Source organism: Peromyscus californicus, unplaced genomic scaffold, assembly GCF_007827085.1.
Source record: "Peromyscus californicus insignis strain IS unplaced genomic scaffold, ASM782708v3 Scaffold_6__1_contigs__length_162567912, whole genome shotgun sequence".
Classification (NCBI taxonomy): domain Eukaryota; kingdom Metazoa; phylum Chordata; class Mammalia; order Rodentia; family Cricetidae; genus Peromyscus; species Peromyscus californicus.
Genome location: NW_026294584.1, coordinates 140,354,905 through 140,373,100, shown reverse-complemented (window position 1 = coordinate 140,373,100; position 18,196 = coordinate 140,354,905).

Sequence of the window (18,196 nt, the reverse complement as noted above, 5' to 3'; positions counted from 1 at the left end):
GTAGACAGAAAGGTTCCACCTCATTTTACAATCCAAAGTTTTTCCACACTCTCTTCTTCCCTCCCCTTCCCACACAAAACTTCCTACAATTTCAGAACCAGAATATGCCTTTGGACGTCTTGGCCTACTAACTCCCCCACTGTATGTATAGAACAGCAGTCACACAAACTGTTACAGCGGTTTGCCTGAGGCCGGGCACTAGCAAGCGTCAGGACAACGACAGAAACTGGGTACCTCGTGCTTTTTTCTCTTCGCAATCCCGGGGGCTCCTAGCATCAGTCCTGAGCACCCAGCTTTCATTGTCCTTGGCACATCTACAGACACCCGTGCCGTTACCTAAGGCTTCCTCTTCAGCCAGGGCCACGTTCAGCCTTCATGTAGTTATTTTTAAAGGGAGCTCCAGAGCAGCGGTGGGAAACCACCTCCCTTGCTCTGAAGACCAGGGACTAGAAGTCCTGTGTGACTAGTAGACAATGGCTTAGCGAAGTCAGTGAGGTCCTGGGATCTGCGGGGACTCTCACTCTGAGATTGATTTTCCTGAGTTTGGGATGCCAGCGAGGGTTTGAGAAGAATGGAAAAGGTACAAGCGTGTGACGGAGGCACCCCCTGGAAGCAGGGAGAGGAGAGGAAACAGCCCCTCCCCCACAAAGGTCAGGGTCTCTCCACACAGCCCTGCTTTTCCCCACACTGTGTGTCTGTTCCTCACGTCGGGATCGTTGTCTTCCTCACGCTGTCTCCAGGGACACGTGTGCCCTGGCTGTGCTCACTACCCTCTCAGTTCTGCAGAAGCTGAAGATAGAATACAGAGTTCCCACTCTATGGCCATGGTTCCTATGGACCCACAGGGTTTTGGTGTTGGCTTTTCTGTCTCCTGGGCAAAGCCTTTTTGGTTGAGGATCCCCCCAGTGAGGGAAGCAGGGTAGTGGACAAGGAATAAGAAGACTCTTACCCTGAAGACTAGCTCAGTGACTTTGCACATTGGATATCGTCTCCCTTTATCCTGATGGACAACCCACAGCTTGGCACGCAACACTTTGTATTGACGATGACAGGAGTAAGCAAAATTCCTCTGTGGGAGTGTCAAAGCTCGCCATCACTGGCATCTGGATCCTAGGGCTCCAGGTGAAATCAAGGCTACCGCAGGTGTGCCTTGAATTATCCCGGCCTCAACCATTTCTCCTTTCGTACCATGATTGTTATCATGTGGCCTAGTGAACAAGCACTTTCCCTGGTCACAGAAATACATAGGGCATTACAATGCTTCCATCCCATCTTCCCTCATAGCATGTCTGTGAAGTGTGGGGATACAACTTGCTGTGGGATGGTCTGTATGTCAAATGTGTTGCTGATTGGTCAATAAATAAATCACTGATTGGTCAGTGGCCAGGCAGGAAGTATAGGCGGGACAAGGAGGAGAATAAAGTTGGGAAGTGGAAGGCTGAGTCAGAGAGACACTGCCAGCCGCCATCAGGACAAGGAAGATGTAAAGTACCGGTAAGCCACAAGCCACATGGCAAGGTATAGATTAATAGAAATGGATTAATTTAAGCTGTAAGAACAGTTAGCAAGAAGCCTGCCACGGCCATACAGTTTGTAACCAATATAAGTCTCTGTGTTTACTTGGTTGGGTCTGAATGGCTGTGGGACTGGCGGGTGAGAGAGATTTGTCCTGACTGTGGGCCAGGCAGGAAAACATTAGCAACAACAACTCATTCATTAAAAAGGCTAACAAAGACATACACGATGCATAGACACTAATTGGTAGTCTGATGAGTGTTCTGGAAACCCAGAGGAGGAGGTCAGGCTTTTGCGTGAAGTCCTTTTCTTTGTTTCTTCTCACTGTCCCCCTCTTCTCTGGCCTTCTTTGAGGACGAGTGCAGGGTTTGCGCTGGTGCAGGGCTCAGGGTTTGGCTCTCACTCCTGGCCGTGGGCTGACAAACATCCCGGAAGCCTGTGGTGGTAGGAGGGTGGCCAGGTGGACAGTACCCACGCAACTGCTCCTGAGCTCCTTGAAGACATATTTACTACTTGCCACATTCTCCTCATAGCCCACTCTCCCCACTGAAGCTATGCCCCGCATTTTATGAGGACCCATGAGGGTGGGAAGACAGCTCTAAGGAGACAAATAGAGCATCGCTGTATGCGTACACTGCTCTGTAGGTTGTGAGGATCCCAGGATTATCTCAGGCATGCCCCACTCAGAGTCACCCATCTGTCCATAGGAAAGCCCTTGGGCCAGAGAGAGGTCACCAGCTGACAGACTGGCACCCGCCCTTCCTTGAAATCAGCTTACTCTTCATGGTTGTTATCTTAGAGTGTTGGGATGAATGATGTGAAGCCTGCAGGGCCTTGGCCTGGGGACAGCTCAGACTCAGGACCAAGGAAGCAGGTGATTTTCCAACCTGCCAGAAAATGCTATAGGAAAGCTTTGGGTGGAGCTAGAGGGTTCTGTGAGCTGAGGCCCCAGGATGGGTGACCTTCTGCCAGCCACTGGAAGAACAAATAAAGGCTATTCTAAATACAGAAATACAGAAGGTCCCATGATTGTTCCCACCATCCAAGAACCTATTTGTTGACAGATAAGCCACGGGGATGAGTTCTTACTTTACAGGGAGAAGACAAAAGGGCCTGGCTCAAGGCAATGTGGCCCAACATGGTATAGAAAGTTGAAGATACAAACCAAACTTTAAACCAGATCTTGCTGTGAATGCCATTTGCCCAGCATACCTTTAGTAAGGCACCTGCAAGATAAGGGGTGGCTGGTGGGGATGTTGATCAGACATTACGAACGATGAAGTGTTCCAGAGTGGCAAAGACCTGGGTCACCAGCCTCCCCTGGCTTCTCGGCCTGTTTGTCATTTTCAAGGCTTTCTGCTCCTCACCTGGAGAGCACTGTCAATGGAGCTGGGGCTCCCAGCTCTCATTACTGTGGGTCCTGATCTGGAGCCTACTGGATTCTGCAGGCTTGCTTACCTGCTTTGACCTCAACCCCAGCTCTGAGCTGGAAACCTCAGAGGGTGCGTGGGCACAGTCAAAAGGACAGTGTTTGATATTTAATGAGACTTCAAAAAGGACCTTCATTGAGGTAGGTAACACAGTGTTCTAGTTTGCTTCTGTGCTGTTATGATAAAACACTCTGGCCAAGAGTGATTTGGGGAGGAAAAGGTTGATTTGGCTTACAGTTCCATACCATGGTCCACTATTAAGGGAAGCCAGGGCAGGAGCTCAGGGAAGGAACCTGGAGGCAGGAACTGAAGCAGAGACCATGAAGGAATGCTGCTTACTGGCTTGCTTCCCATGCTGGTTCTCAGCTTTCTTCGACCACCCAGGACCACATGTACAACCTAGGCATTGCTCACAGTGGCCTGGACCTTCCCGAATCAGTGATCAATGAGTACAGTGCCCCACCGACATGCCTAAGGCCGATCTGATGGAGGCAGGTCTTCCTTCTTTCCAGGCATGTCAAGTTGGCAACCAAGATTAGCCATTACCCCACTGTTAATGTAATTTAATCGTTAGTATAGCAGAGCCCTGGGGCCAAGTGCCTAGAATCCCTCAAGAATCAACTCTTACAGCATCTATGACAGTCAATAGCAAATTTAATGCTGAGGGGGATTTTAGTGGTATATGTGGCTTAAGAGGAAAAAGCAGAGAGACAGTAGACCTGAGTCCACATTCACCTCTACCATCAATTTGCCATATAGCCTCAGACAAATCTCTAACCCTCCCTGGAGTTCTTAATTCTACCTGTTATGAAAGACATTGAGTGAGCACGTCTTGTGTGGCACTCTTGGAAGAGGACCCAGTTGAACACATCCTTACATTATCAGAGGGAGTAGGAAGTGGGCGACAACTTGGTCACCAAGCCTGAGATAAGTCACTTACCACACCCAGCAGCTTTTCATGAAGATCGCTGTTGTAGCTTTGGAAGGAAACAGAGAATGAGGCAAGGTAATGATGAAGAGGGAGAGAGGGGAAAGGAGGGGAAGAGGAGGAGGAGAGGGAGAGAAGACAGAAAGGAGGAAGCATGCCAACGCTATGGAAGAGGTGGCCCTGGGACCTCTGGGAAAGTATCAGCAGCTGTGAACGGTTGGGAACGTTTGTGAATGTTACACAAGAGGGAGCACATGTGCTGGTGGTGAACTTCGTCTCCTTACGTAGCTGCCCCTCTCTGCACTTCCGAGCTCAATGTCAATCAGCTTCCGTCAGCCATTATCTGAGAAACTGCTCTATGTCCAACACAACCCTGGGACTACCAGAGATGTATCCAGGCTGAGACAGGTTAAACACTTCCACAGTTTTAGGAAAAGGTTGCAAAACTGCATGAAGAATTAAGTTCAAACCCAGAAGTGTGCTTGATGAGAATGAGAACAGAAGTCAAACCTTAAAGGAGAGACCAGAACGACGGCTTAGCAGCTTAAGGGTGCAGCTCTTACAGAGGACCCAGGCTTGGTTCCCAGCACCCAGAGTGGGGGGCTCACAGCCACCTGTAGCTGTAACTTAAAGGGACTACACTGTCTTCTGGCTTCCTCCTCCTCCTCATTCTCTCTCTCTCTCTCTCTCTCTCTCTCTCTCTCTCTCTCTCTCTCTCACACACACACACACACACACTCTAAATAAGTAAATCTTAAAATGTTTTGAAAAATATCTACAACAAACATTCCCCAAACCAGGAAAACAGCCTCGACCTTAGTTAACTTCACACACCTTCTCTTTAATCTCTTCTTCCCGGGAAAACACATTTGCAAAATTATTTTCTATGGACAGAAGGGCAGACATTTATTCTTGTCTCATCTGGCATAGGCTGAAGGAAACTGTTTCCAAGGGCAGTAATTAGGGTGTACACACCACGTGACTCCACACAACAAAAGGACCCCCTCCATGTCAGGGCCAGAAATAAGAGGAATTCCCAGGGGTTTTATTTTCGACTAACTCTAACCAAAAATGGACAAACACATGGTGTATTGTGGCTGTGTATTTGGCAAGACTGAGCACGGCTTTGAGGGGAAAGAATTTCTATTTTGACAAGGGATTGATGAGAATAGACGCTTGACTGACAGCTTCGCACATTTGATGATCAGAGTAGTTGTTCCCAGTCTAGCTTTTGGCTCTTTGAGCTACAATGTTTTTTTTTTCTTTTTTTGTGTGTGTGGCGTGTGTGTGTGTGTGTGTGTGTGTGTGTTTTTGTTTGTTTGTTTTTGTTTGGGGACATGGTTTGAGGGTTTTGTTTTTGTTTTTATTTTTTTGATTGGGGGCCAGGGACTAAGAAATCACAGGATTGGTGCACACTGGATACTGACTTCTGATTTTGCAAGTCTGATCTCAGTACAGAGAGACTGTCCCATGGGTTGGGGGTGGGATTTACACTGGAGAGGTTAAGAACACTTTAAACTGGTTGAAGGGCCTCTTCACGCTATACTAGAATGTCCACAGCTACCTCAACATCTGTCCACATACATACATACACTAAGTGGAATGGAAGGCATTTAATGAAACCATCCTACCATGTGAGAGCATGGTGGGGCCTTTTCCTGGCTGAGTCTTGGGTGGGCCAGTACAACTGAGAACACTTGAACTCAAGATTGCATGGGTTTGTTGGAAATTCTGCCTCTGAGTGTAAGGAGCAGATGAAGTCCTGAGTGAATGTGTTTTATTGACATGAGCATCAGGGAACCCAGTGCCTCAGACCTATGGGACCTGAAACCTTCCACTGAGACTAGCTAACCCCTCTCCAATGCTGGGCATGTCCTGGGTTCCCTGGTTGTCGTGTAGTTGGTACTCTCCATCAGGCTGATCACAAATCCTGTAGCTAGAGTTTTCCTGCCTAGCCCACAGTCAGGGCAAATCTCTCTCACCTGCCAGTCCCACAGCCGCTCAGACCCGACCAAGTAAACACAGAGACTTATATTGGTTACAAACTGTATGGCTGTGGCAGGCTTCTTGCTAACTGTTCTTACAGCTTAAATTAATCCATTTCCATTAATCTATACCTTGCCACACGGCTCGTGGCTTACCAGCATCTTCACATGCTGTTTGTCATCGTGGCGGCTGGCAGTGTCTCTCTGACTCAGCCTTCCACTTCCCAGCTTTATTCTCCTCCTTGTCCCGCCTACACTTCCTGCCTAGCCAATGGCCAATCAGTGTTTTATTTATTGACTAATCAGCAACACATTTGCCATAAGAACATCCCATAGCAAAATCCCACCCGGTTTTACGTATGTGTACCTTCCATTTCTTCATTCCTGCCTTCCCCATCCCCAGGTTTCCAGGACCAAGCTGCAATTGAAGGATTCAAGGGTCTATCAAAAGTGTCTTCCATTCTCATATCCATACACTACAAATTCACTTACAAATTCCCTCCACTAAATGCAGCTCAACCCACTGGTGTGGCTCTCCAGCTTCATTCTGTTGAACTTAGGCCTCTGGGAAAGGTTCTATGGTGTCCCAACTAAGCCTGCTTTCTTGCAGGGGACATGATATAAGACATATGGATGAAGTAGGTATACAGAATATCTGTAAAGGCAAACTTCTTGCTGTCATTATTAGACGGTACATTACTTTTTCTCATTGCTGTGACCAAACATCTGACAAGAAGGGATATAAGTGGGGATTTGCTCTGGCTCATGGTCTGAGGAGGCACAGTCGTGATGCTGGGATAATGGAGGCAGAGGGAGCTTGTGGCTGTGGAGGTGGGAGATTGCTTACATCTGAGTGGGTAAGAACACAGAATGAGAGAATAGACTAGAATTCAGGTTAAGATAGCCTCCCTAAGGGCCTATCTGAAGTGACACACACACACTACCTCCTGGACACTCTACGGCCTTCTCAACAATATGGTCTCCTAAACAAGACCTGCAAAGTGATAACATCAGTTGACATGCCAGTGTGCACGGGGGGGGGGGGGGGGGGCGACCTCACAAGGCCCTATTCCTAGATGAAGAGCTACGGGCAATTTATGACTGTTGAGAGAGGGAGAATTAGTCTTCTCTAGGGACGAGCCACCTGATAGGTTATCCAATCCCAAGTAGTCATCACAAAACATTATACAAATGAGCAACACTAAATGGACTCAGTAGTCTGCGTTTCTGTACATAGATAGGATTATCTATCATCTACAGCTATTATCTATCTATCCATCCATCCATCCATCTATCCATCTATCTATTCATCCATCCATCCATCCATCCGTCCATCTATCCATCTCTCCATCCATGTATGATAATCACTAAAGAAGAGGTCATGAATTTCAGAGGGAGTTGTGAGGGGACACAAGGGGAATTGGAGATGTGAGAGAGAAGGGCAGAAATGGTGTAATATAGTACTTACTTATGAAATTCTAAAATAATAATAATATTAATAAATTTTAAAAAGAAACTAACTCAAAGCTGGGCTAAAAAACATGTGTGAAGCAGGCTGTGTGCATGTCAACATAGGTGCTATTGTGTGCATGTGAGATGTGGAGGGGGTGTTCATGGGCAGGCTGTCTAGTGGACACTTAACATCTAGTTCTTATTCTTAGTTTAGCTCTGTCCTGTAGGTCACATAGAACCTGAAGAAATGTCTAGTTTGTCTCAGTCTGCTTTACAAATGTCCTCACCAGCCTTTCTCACTGTAAGAACTACCCTGGCAAATTCAGATCAAAGGCGTTTGTTTTATTTTGACGGACAGTTTCAGAGGGCGTAGGCTTTTCCCTGCTGCTTTCTGGCCTGTGGGGGAGCAAGGCATCATGGCAGGACAGCATGACAAAGGAGGCTGCTCACCTCAGAAGGCCAGGAAGCAGAGAGAAAGGAAGGGGCCAGAGTCTCGATGTCTTCTGAAGGCCACCCCTCAGTGACCTAATGTCTTCCCACTTGTCCCACCTTCTGAAGATTTTATCACTGCCCAATAGCTCCATGGGCTGGGGACCTTTGGGGGGGGGCAAACAGTTATAAATTACAGCAGAGTACAGGGAGAAAAAAAACCAGGGTGCTTCTGAGTGAAGGGGGTCCTTTTCTCCTTGTCCTCTCTGAGGGTCTTTCGAGACAGGGTGAATGACAAGATAAAGCCCCAAAAGGAGATGTAGTTGGGTCTCCAGCACCAAAATGAAAGAAAGGCAATGTCTGAATACCTTAAGCTTTCCCCTCTACTCCCCAGTCACTCCCCCAAATTTAACATAGTCTGAGTGCCTTCCACAGTCCAGGGAAACCATTCCATACTCACTTCCCAAGCCTGCCTTAGGAACCAGCACCCTGCACACATATGCACATACACATCTATCTCAACTCTAGAAGATCCCCATCTGGAGGGTCAGCTGGACCCAGGCCACAGGGCTGTGGTGTGTAGTGAGGATGCCCTCCACCCCTTTCCTGAAATGTTTGTTCTCTGGCAAGATCTTTGCAGAAAGGGGAGAAACAGAAGGCCCATCTGCATTTGAGGTCAGCAAGGCTTTGAGCTCTATCATGACCATTTTTGTTAGCCTGAGACAACACCAGGACCAAGGTTGGATCCCACCAGCCCACTTGATGTGCTGGCCAGGACAGTCTCACTAGTCACTGGAGACGAAGGGTTTGTTTGTTTGCTTGTTTTTCTGCCTTTGAAGTGCTATGTCAGTTGTGACATGGACAATGGCCCAAGTACAAAGCCCACAAAACTACCTGATGTTATGCTCCTTTGGCGTAACTATGACAGTAGCAGAAACAGCTGGAGGAAAGGCCTATTTGAGCTCCTGGTTTCAATCTATAATGTTAGGGAAAACACAGCAGAATTCAAGATGATAACGTGTGATGGCAGGGTGTGTGTGTGTGTGTGTGTGTGTGTGTGTGTGTGTGTGTGTGTGTGTGTGTAGTGGTCCTCCTATGACACTGGAGTAGAAAGCTGAGAGCTAGGCAGGAAAATAGCCTTCAAATGCCAGCCATTACTGAGCTATTTCTGCAGGCTTGGCCTCATCTTCTGAAGGACTCACCTCCTGAAAGCTCCGTGGCCTCCCCAAATAGTAGCACTTGCTGGGGACAGGTCACACTGGAACCACAGCAGCTGGGTGTGGCTGGCTAGGTTTAGTGCCGGGAGAGCCTCCAATCTGACTCTCCATCAACCAGTCAGCTTGTACACATCAGTTCGAAAAACTGTTATGGCATTCCTGTCCAAGACCAGAGTCTGTGCTTGGCTCTGGATAAATAGCAGAAAATAAGCATCAGGCGGAGTCTACCCAACACCCCCAGGATCTTTATTAGCTCTCTCTGTGTGTGGAAGGACGCATGCAGGATGCCCTCGTCCCCAAGTACCCCATTAGTACAAAGTGAGTAGGTTCTCCTGATCACTAACACTCTGGCATGGATGAGGGGCTTTTTTTTTCAACCACCTTTATCTCACTCTTCACTTTGTTCTCCACTGTTCCAGTGTCCGAAAGGGCACAGGGAGAAATGCCAAGATAGTAAGCCAAGATTCCTTTCTCAGCATAGGTGAGTTGCGTGTGGGCCTTTCGCAGTTTGACACAGGGAGGTATTTAAAAAAACCACTTGGTCAGAGATGAAGTCCAGTGTGCTGAAGCTGAGTGGGAATAGTGTTATTCCCTCCGCCGGATTACTTTGAAACCAATTGCCTCCTGGTTGTTTCATTTCATATCATCTGTGAACTCATTTATAAAGTTCCTCTCTGTGGAGATCATGGGACTGCAGTCAGAGAGGAATGTCACCTCCTGATGTTACCTGGGGTACTAATCCTCCTTGCCCTGTGGTTGAGGTCCCGTCTCACCCTTCTTTCAGTCTCTGGACCCTGTAGGCCCAGTTGTTTGGCTCTCTGTGAGCAGGCAGGTGACATTTCATTCTCCTTCACCCTGTACTCTCCTATTACTGCAACCCCAAGTCACATTAAGTGTGACACTTAGCAGGGCACAACACATTAGTTTCCAATATTCAAAGGAGAATGCATGCTTAGATGCTTTTTCTTTCACACACACATACACACACACCACACACACACACACACACACACACACACACACACACACACACACACACACTTGACAGGTGGTAAGGTACATGGCAACCTGTTAAGCCATGTGTTTAAGATACTGCATAACCAATATATATTGGCTTTGAATAAGTGAGTCTTTAGATCACTTTTAATTTCTTTAAAAAAAAATGTGTCATTTGTTCATTGTAAAATTTTTGGAAACTTCTAGAGCACAGACATGCATAAACACCTGCCACAACAGAACCAACCTAAGGCAGTCACTGTCCCTGGATTCATGGATTCATGAATATGTACGGATCTTTTGTCCATGCACACGTGTGTGCAGGAATTCACCAACTGCCTGAACGCCTGCCACCCACTCCCCTGGCTCTCCTACGGTGCAGAAGTTCTGTTGCTGCCCCTTCCCTCTGGAGACACACAGGTAAAACTCACAAAGCTAAGGTGATACTAGAGGAAGCATGTCTTCCTTAACACTGAAGCAACAGCAAAACCCTGGCCTCTTCAGTAAGTCCATTTGCAGCATGATTGTTCTGACGACCTACTACATCATCACTCTGTCTATACCTGAATGGACAATTACTTCCTGTTGTTCATTTAGGATGGCCTCCACTGGGACTCTGACCCCTGTTGTAAGAATGATCAACATCAAACTTAGAAACAGTTCACTAGGAACATTTTTATGGTTTTCTTCAAGTTTGTTCCTAGAACTAAAATATTGAATTGGGGGGAATACAGATCTTAGTAGCTACACACACATGCATACAACAGTCAAGTTCCATGAGGCCCTCTTTGGCTGGAATGGCAGTAAGAATGGTAGTTCTGGATACTGGTAGGCAAAAGGGAAGGTGAGAGACCCTGATTCTGACAGCTATTGTCAGTCACATGGTCAGTGCCAAGTGGAAAGATGGGATCATGTGGAAATGGCATGAACTTCAGAGCCCAGATGATCCAAGGTTTTGCTCTTAATGTTCATATTTGAGTCAACAGAAAAATACTATGCAGGATCTTAAACATGTGGCTTTGACAGAGATGCCATGTACCTGATCACCTGTCAAATTCTATCAACCAGAGAGACTCTACTTAGGTTCAGAGAAGCCAGAAATTCAGGTCTTTAGCCCACAGAGCTGGCTTATTCATCCTGGAATCAGTTTGGGGGATGCATATAGCTCCCCATGCCCTACTCTTTCAACCATCAAACTCCATATCTTCTGATTGCTTTATACAACAGTGTGCGTGGGATAGTGTCAATCGTATGTCAGTACATAACAGTATCATAGGGTTACAAAGACATAAGAAATCACTGCTTATATATCTAAGTCTACTGGTCAACATTAACATGTGAGCTGGTCTGCAAATCACTCAAGTACAGTGATAAGTTCTGTTTTTTCTCACATGTGTATTCTTAGAATAACCCTGGATATTGTAAGCAGTTGAAAATCATTAGGTCAATGAATGTGTGGATTCAAAGAACTGTGTTTCTCAAGTACATCACCTAAGATGCTCTTTAAAAAGCTCCATTCTAAGATATAACACATATTATATAGAGCATGCTTAAGTCTACAATTAAGTGGATTTCCATGGAATTGCTGAGCCCCACTCTCGCTACATCTAATTTTAGAACATTTTTCTCCTCTCCCAAAGAAACCTTGTTCTCATAGGCAGTCACTCCCAACTCCCCTGACCCCAGACCTTCCCTATCATTTGTCTACTTTGTGAGTCATAGAGCTTTACCTGTCTTGATTGTTTATATACAAGGAGCCATACAATAGTGATATTCTGGTCTGTTTTCTTTTCTCCCACTGAACATAACATTTTTGAAGTTTATCTATATTATGGTGTATAGCAGTATTCTATCCCTTTTTACGTGAGTAACATTCCACGATATAGATGAATCACGTGACTTGCCAGCTGTTGGAGTTTTGGGTTGTTTCTGCTCTTTGGTTCTTGTGAATACTGGGGCAGTAAACATCCAGGCACTAGTCTTTTTGCGACATACGTTGTCGTTTCCCTTGGAATTGTTGGGTCACACAGGGGTGCTCTTTCATCAAAGATACAAGAAGCTCTTGCTCAGCTACATGAAGCTAAAAATATCTATTCTTTGGAAGCTACTGAGGTGAGGAAGGGAACCAGTGGAAGAGGAGGGAGGGGAAGGGATCCTGATAGTCGGAGGCTGAATAGGAGCAAAGTACATGATATATTTGCCTAAAAATTATATAAAGACATTCTTATTTTCTACACTCATTCAACTATTATTTTAAAGAGAAACTTAACATTTTTAAGAGACTATCTGAGGTTTGTAAATACCCCATAGACCATAGACCAAATATCTCTGCCTGCCCCCTTCCAATTGGAGACAACACCATGAGAGTAGGCATCCTTTCCCCGGACTTCTCTCTAAGGGATAAGTGTTGCTTATATCATTTGGATCACCATTTTTTCACTTTAAATATCCTGAGCATTTTACCTCTGTATTCTGTGTGTGGATGATTGATGCAGGGGTCGGCATGTGTGTGTAGGGGGTGATTGCGTGGGAGGGAACTGATGTGTGTGGGGGTGCAGGTATGTGGTGTGTGTGTGTGTGTGTGTGTGTGTGTGTGTGTGTGTGTGTGTAGGGGGTGTAAGTGTGTGGGGTGGTGCTGTACATATCTGGAGGCCAGAGATCAACTTCATGTGTGCTTAAACATCATCCATCTTGTTTTTGTTTTGTTTTGTTTAAGAGAGGTGCCTCACTGGCCTGGGAGTCACTGAATAGGTTAGGCTGCCTGGCCAGCCACCCCAGGGACCCACCTGTCTCCACTTCTCACATGCATCACCAAGGCTAGATGTTTACATGTGTTCTGGAGGTCCAACCCAGGTCCTCACGTTTGTGTGGCAAGCACTCTACCAATTGACTTATCCCTTCAGCCACTTCTATATTCTCTCTATTAAATGTCTGCATAATTTTACAGAATTTCTATGAACTTTATTTAACTAAACCATTGCCATTGGGTATGTATCTTGTTCAAGAGAATCTTTTTAGCTAAAAACACTGGAGAGAACACATCTTAAACTGATGTTTACACAAATTGTTGGGTATTTCTACAGACAATGTGAAAATTGATTGATCCTGACAATTGTTTTCCAGAAAGTTCAATCTGGTTCGCTAGCCATAGAAGGAATTGTTTATTCTCCACATTTCCAGTAAAACTGAATCATCTCAGAAAAACGAAAATACACTAATAGTTAGAAAGTAGCATCTTTTAGAACAAGGCTCTGTTCTTCAACAAATATGGCTGCTGGTAACTTCTCTCCCAGTCACAGTCTGCTTACATTTCCTGTGTTGGACACTCATGAGAAGCACTAGGAACCTCCTTCTAATCACCCACTCTGCCCACCTTTCCCTAACCAGCAGACCCTGTAGTAGCCTGTCCCCTCTACTCACACCTTGAGTAGCAGGAAGGACAGGTGGATTGATACCCCCTGCTTCCACGGTCAGACCTGGAGACCCCTTGTTGACATAGGAAATATCTCTGACTGCCCACAGACTGCCAGGGACCCACGAGGCTGACTGTACTGACATCAAGACTCCAGATCTCCCAACTCCGTTGGATGGGTTTCATGACAGGATGAAAGTGTAGGCTCTGGGATCTCCATGTTTCCTTTATCAGAAAGACCAGCGTGTGGGTGGCGATGAGAAGCTGCTCCTCTTTCTCCTTGGAGTCAGAGAAAAGGAGGTGAGATCAAACTGTCACAGAAATGCCAGTTGGACGAAAGAGGCCAGTGGCTGCCAGCTAACCTTGTAGAGCATTACCCTAAGAGGACCTTTGGAGAGGGTGTTCTCTCGGGGTGTAGGTCAGTTCTGATCTTATCTGAGGTGATAAACCTTGGCTATTTCATGAGCATCCCAGCCTCTGGCCTGTCTGTGACCACCTGAATGTGTGAGGTTCTCTTAAAGTCTGGCCTTAGGAATACACACCCTTTGGGTCTTTTCCCAAATCACATCTTAGAATGTAGAATCTGGGGTGGGATTCTAGAACCCATGCTGACAAGAAACGGAGTTAGATTAGAGTTGTATTTCTAAAGGCTGGCTAGCTGTCGAGTTCAAGGCTAGGTGCTTGAAATCTTTACAGTCTCAAATGAGAAAACTGAGGCACAGAGCCATGAGAGCAGTCCAGGCACACACATTAAATGGCAGAGTTGGTACCCACATCTGTTTTCATTCCAAGGCTGCCCACCATGGAGCTGGCATGCCGTAGGTGCAACTCCACAGCCTTAGGGGAGGGGGCGTCAGTATACACACCACTGATCCTGGACAGCTGCCAGACATGGCCTTGACTATCTCGTTTTTTTGCTGCTGTTGTTTCCCTAGCCTCCTCTGTGCTTCCGTTTCTTCATTTATAAAGTGGGACACGTGCTTCTTCCTTGCAGTTGAGGTATGAAAACTAAATAATTCACTAAACATTTGAAATAATAAAACCCAAAATAACATCAGCCTCCAGCATCTCAGTGAAAATCGAAACTTGTATATAATAATAAAAATACAATGGTACACCTCAGTTGCTGTTTCTGTTCAAACACTTTCCCCTCCCAGTGGTCTGTTATCTTTCACTTCCTCCCTCCTTCCTCTTTTCCCCCTCTACCCTTTTTCCTTCACTTCCCCACCTTCTCCTCTCTTCTCCTTCCCTTCTTTCTTGCCCTGTTTCCCCCACGTAATAAACATTTACTAATGTCTCATTGCGTACTAGACATTATTATAACCATACGCAGTAACCATAGTATCTATGTATCTATTTTTTTTCCACTACAGACAGGCAAGGCTAGTGCACTTATGTGAATTCATAATAGCTTTGCATTTGCCATGATATAAAGACATCACATAGGAAAGATTAGTTAGTATGTCGGAATTACAAGGGACTATAGCTCTGCCTGTTCTAAGCATCTCATATCCTCACAGCTGAGAAAGCTGTGCCCTGAGGTAAGTGACTTCAGATGTGTTCCACAGACAATTAACCAGAGGACCAGGGAGCCTGTGGTTTCCCAGCATGTCACAATTTCTTTCCATAAACACCGACCAGCAGCTGCACAGATGCAGCAGTGAGTGAGTCACCCACAGGTTGTGCATCTCAGCATCTCGTAGGATGTGTTTCATATAAGTGTTCACGCTAGGCTTCCTTCAATATCCCTCTCACAAGCTGTATTCACTAATCATGCTGGCAGGGGTGGGGTGTGGGGATGTGTGATGTCTAAGACCAATGGAATCCTACCTGTAACCTACCCAGTTCCCTAGCAACTTCAGAGATGTTGCTACTTTATATGGGAATGGAGACTTCTCTCAAGAGGCCTCTGTCATTTTCTGAGATGCTGGCCATCTATTTCCTATTCTAAACATCTCATAAACTCACAGGTGAGAACTGTGCCCTGAGATGAGTGACTTCAAAATGTTTCATAATGAAACTAATGGCAATGGTCAGGAATTGTGATATACTAAAAAACCACAAACTTGCATCTTGATCCTCGGTTAACTCAGCCTTTGATCTCAGCTGTCGCCACTCTGGATGTGACTGAAGCCATTTTTACCCAGTGTACAACTTCTGTGACAGACACTCCTCAAGACTGCCCAGTGTGGGAACAGGAAACAAGTCCCTTTCCATGACTTTTAGCTCTGTTTTGGAATCATAATGGCCAGGTTCTTGCAGTCTATGCATTGCAACAGTAAACAGAAGCCTAGGCTCTGACCCAGCTCTGATGCTCACGAGCTGAGCAGTTCAAACAAGTCATTCATTGCTTTAGGCTGTGGCCCTGTTCACAATATCTGGATAGCTCTGTCAGCCTCCCCAGGTCAAATTAGGAGAGATAGTTTGGCCTTTTAGCATTGAACTCATTGTCAGGTGTTAATTTGCCACCTCCATGTGTCTGTCCATGCTCTGCCAGGGATGTGAGCAGGACTTCCCAGGAGTTCTTACATTGTGGGCTACATGACGCAGTTCACAAGTTTAATAGTTACTTTTCTCATTGCAATGACCATGTTCCCTACAAGGAACAGCTTCAATGAGGAAGGATTTATCCTGCTCATGGTTCGGTGCAGGAAAGACACAATTGGGAGTAGCTTGTGGCTGTGGCAGCAGGATCACAGGGCTGCTTGTTCACATCTTAGTGGTACAGGAATCTGAGAAGGAACAGGAAGCAGGGACTGGCCATAAAATATCAAGGCCTACCCCCAGCGACCCTCTTCCTCTAGCAAGGCTCCCATAGTACCCCATTAATGTCCAGACTATGATCAGCCACAGGTTAAAAACTCAGTGTGAACTTCATGATCATAGAGAACTTTTCTGTTGACTTCATCAGTGAGTGGCACAACTTCCTACCAGTGCCCAGCCCAGAGTGGGCACTTCACAAATGATACCTTCTGAAGACACAAGGATTTCTTGACCAACTTCCAGGTTGGAAAACACTAGGATTTAGGAGCTCGTGTGATAGGTCACTCGGGTAGAAATAAAAGAGACCATGAAAAGTCATAAGACAGCAGTGGGGCCAAGCAGATTCCATGATGTAAACTTAGGAGACGGGGATGGAAGTTTACAAAAAAAACAGGGAAGCACCTTGACCTCCCAAGGACACCTGGTGAGGATTTTCTGGGAAAGGAGCCAATGCCCTCCACCCCCACCCGCATTGGAACTGCAGTGGACAGGTGCTGACCAGGTGAAGGAGGAGGACTGGAGATAGCTGGGCATAGCCCTTTCAATTCCTGTTTCGAAGGTGAAGGCAGGCTCTTCGGGGCCATTCTCTCAGGATGAACGGCCTCCATTGAAGGAGAGTCTGTTTTCCTTGGGGATAGCCTTCCTCAGCCACTGCATCAGCGATGACTAGAGCTTTAATTCCCACCTGCCTCTCAGAAGCTAGGAGGACTGGAGTGGGCCAGAGAAGGCCTCATTCCATCAGGTGATTTATAGGATCCAAGACACATACTGAGAAGAGCTTTTAACTTAGACACACATGTTTTTCTCTGAGTTTTTTTTTTCTTTTTAAATTCTCCTCTCTCCTCCTTTGGCTTGAGACTGCAATAAAAGGCAAGATTACCTGCAGTAAATACCAGATTGGCTCTGTTTTCAGTGAGAGAGATCCAGGAAAAGATGAAATAGGAGCCAAAACTGAGAAAGAGCATGCAAGAGGAGAGACAGCCACTGTCTTGCCTCCCCTCTGTGCTACGGTCTTTCTCATTCTTCATCAGGCGTGCTTCCTTTGGGCATCCCAACCCTAGCTCTTCTTTCTGTATGTCTGCTCATTCCTTATTGGAGATGGGAAGCATGCCCGTCTAGGGAGCTGAGTACCACAGCATAAGATTCTGATCGTGGGCATCTTCCCAAGACTGGGTAACTGCTTCATTCTCTAGAGACCTTGATGATGACACAATGCCTGTGCCCTGTGTGGAGTGTGGCTTCTACTTAGGAACAGGCTAGCTGCTCCCTACCCCACAGCAGCAGGGTTTTAAAAATGATCAGAGACACATATACAGGCTTCAGGACTTCTCAGGGGTGCAGTGCTATTTCACAGTTAATTAGCAGGTACTTAGTTTCCCCAGTCTATGTCTCACAACTTTGAAAGTTAACTGTCATTGTCTCCATTTTATAGATGATTTTGGTTTTGACAGTCAATACATGCATAAAATATATTTGATACTACAAGTATAAAATTTAGCACGAAGCTCCACAGCTTACATTTCTGAAACCCTATAGCTTATGTTCTGAAGGCATATTCAAACTGTATAAAAGTTCATTGAGTTGTATAGCCTTTGGATTTGCTAATTTTTGTGTGTGATTTTTTTATAGTAGAGTTTATGAAATCAAACAAAAATATAGATGAGGAGACTGAAACTCAGAGAGGTTTGTGAACTTGCAAACAGCTCCACAACCAACATCAGAGTGACAGTGCTGGGACCATCGAGTGCAGAAGCCTGTGTTCTTCTTATATGTCTGGGAGAGTGGGTAGAAAAAGACCTGGAGGCCACGGTCATCTTCTAGTAGTTCTTGATTCTTTGAGGAAGCTACTGGACTCACAACTGGACATCATTCCATCCCAGGAGTCAGCAACACTATTTTCTGTCTTCAGCCAAGACTGAAGTCTCATTAGGCCTCTGAACCCTCCACCCAGCAGAAAGAACACGAAGGGAGTTTCTGAGGTGAATCCATAAAAAGGGTGGGAAGATAATAAAAGCGGTAGCTGGGAACCCAGGGACGTACGGCAGAGATTGATTAAGGGATATAATCAC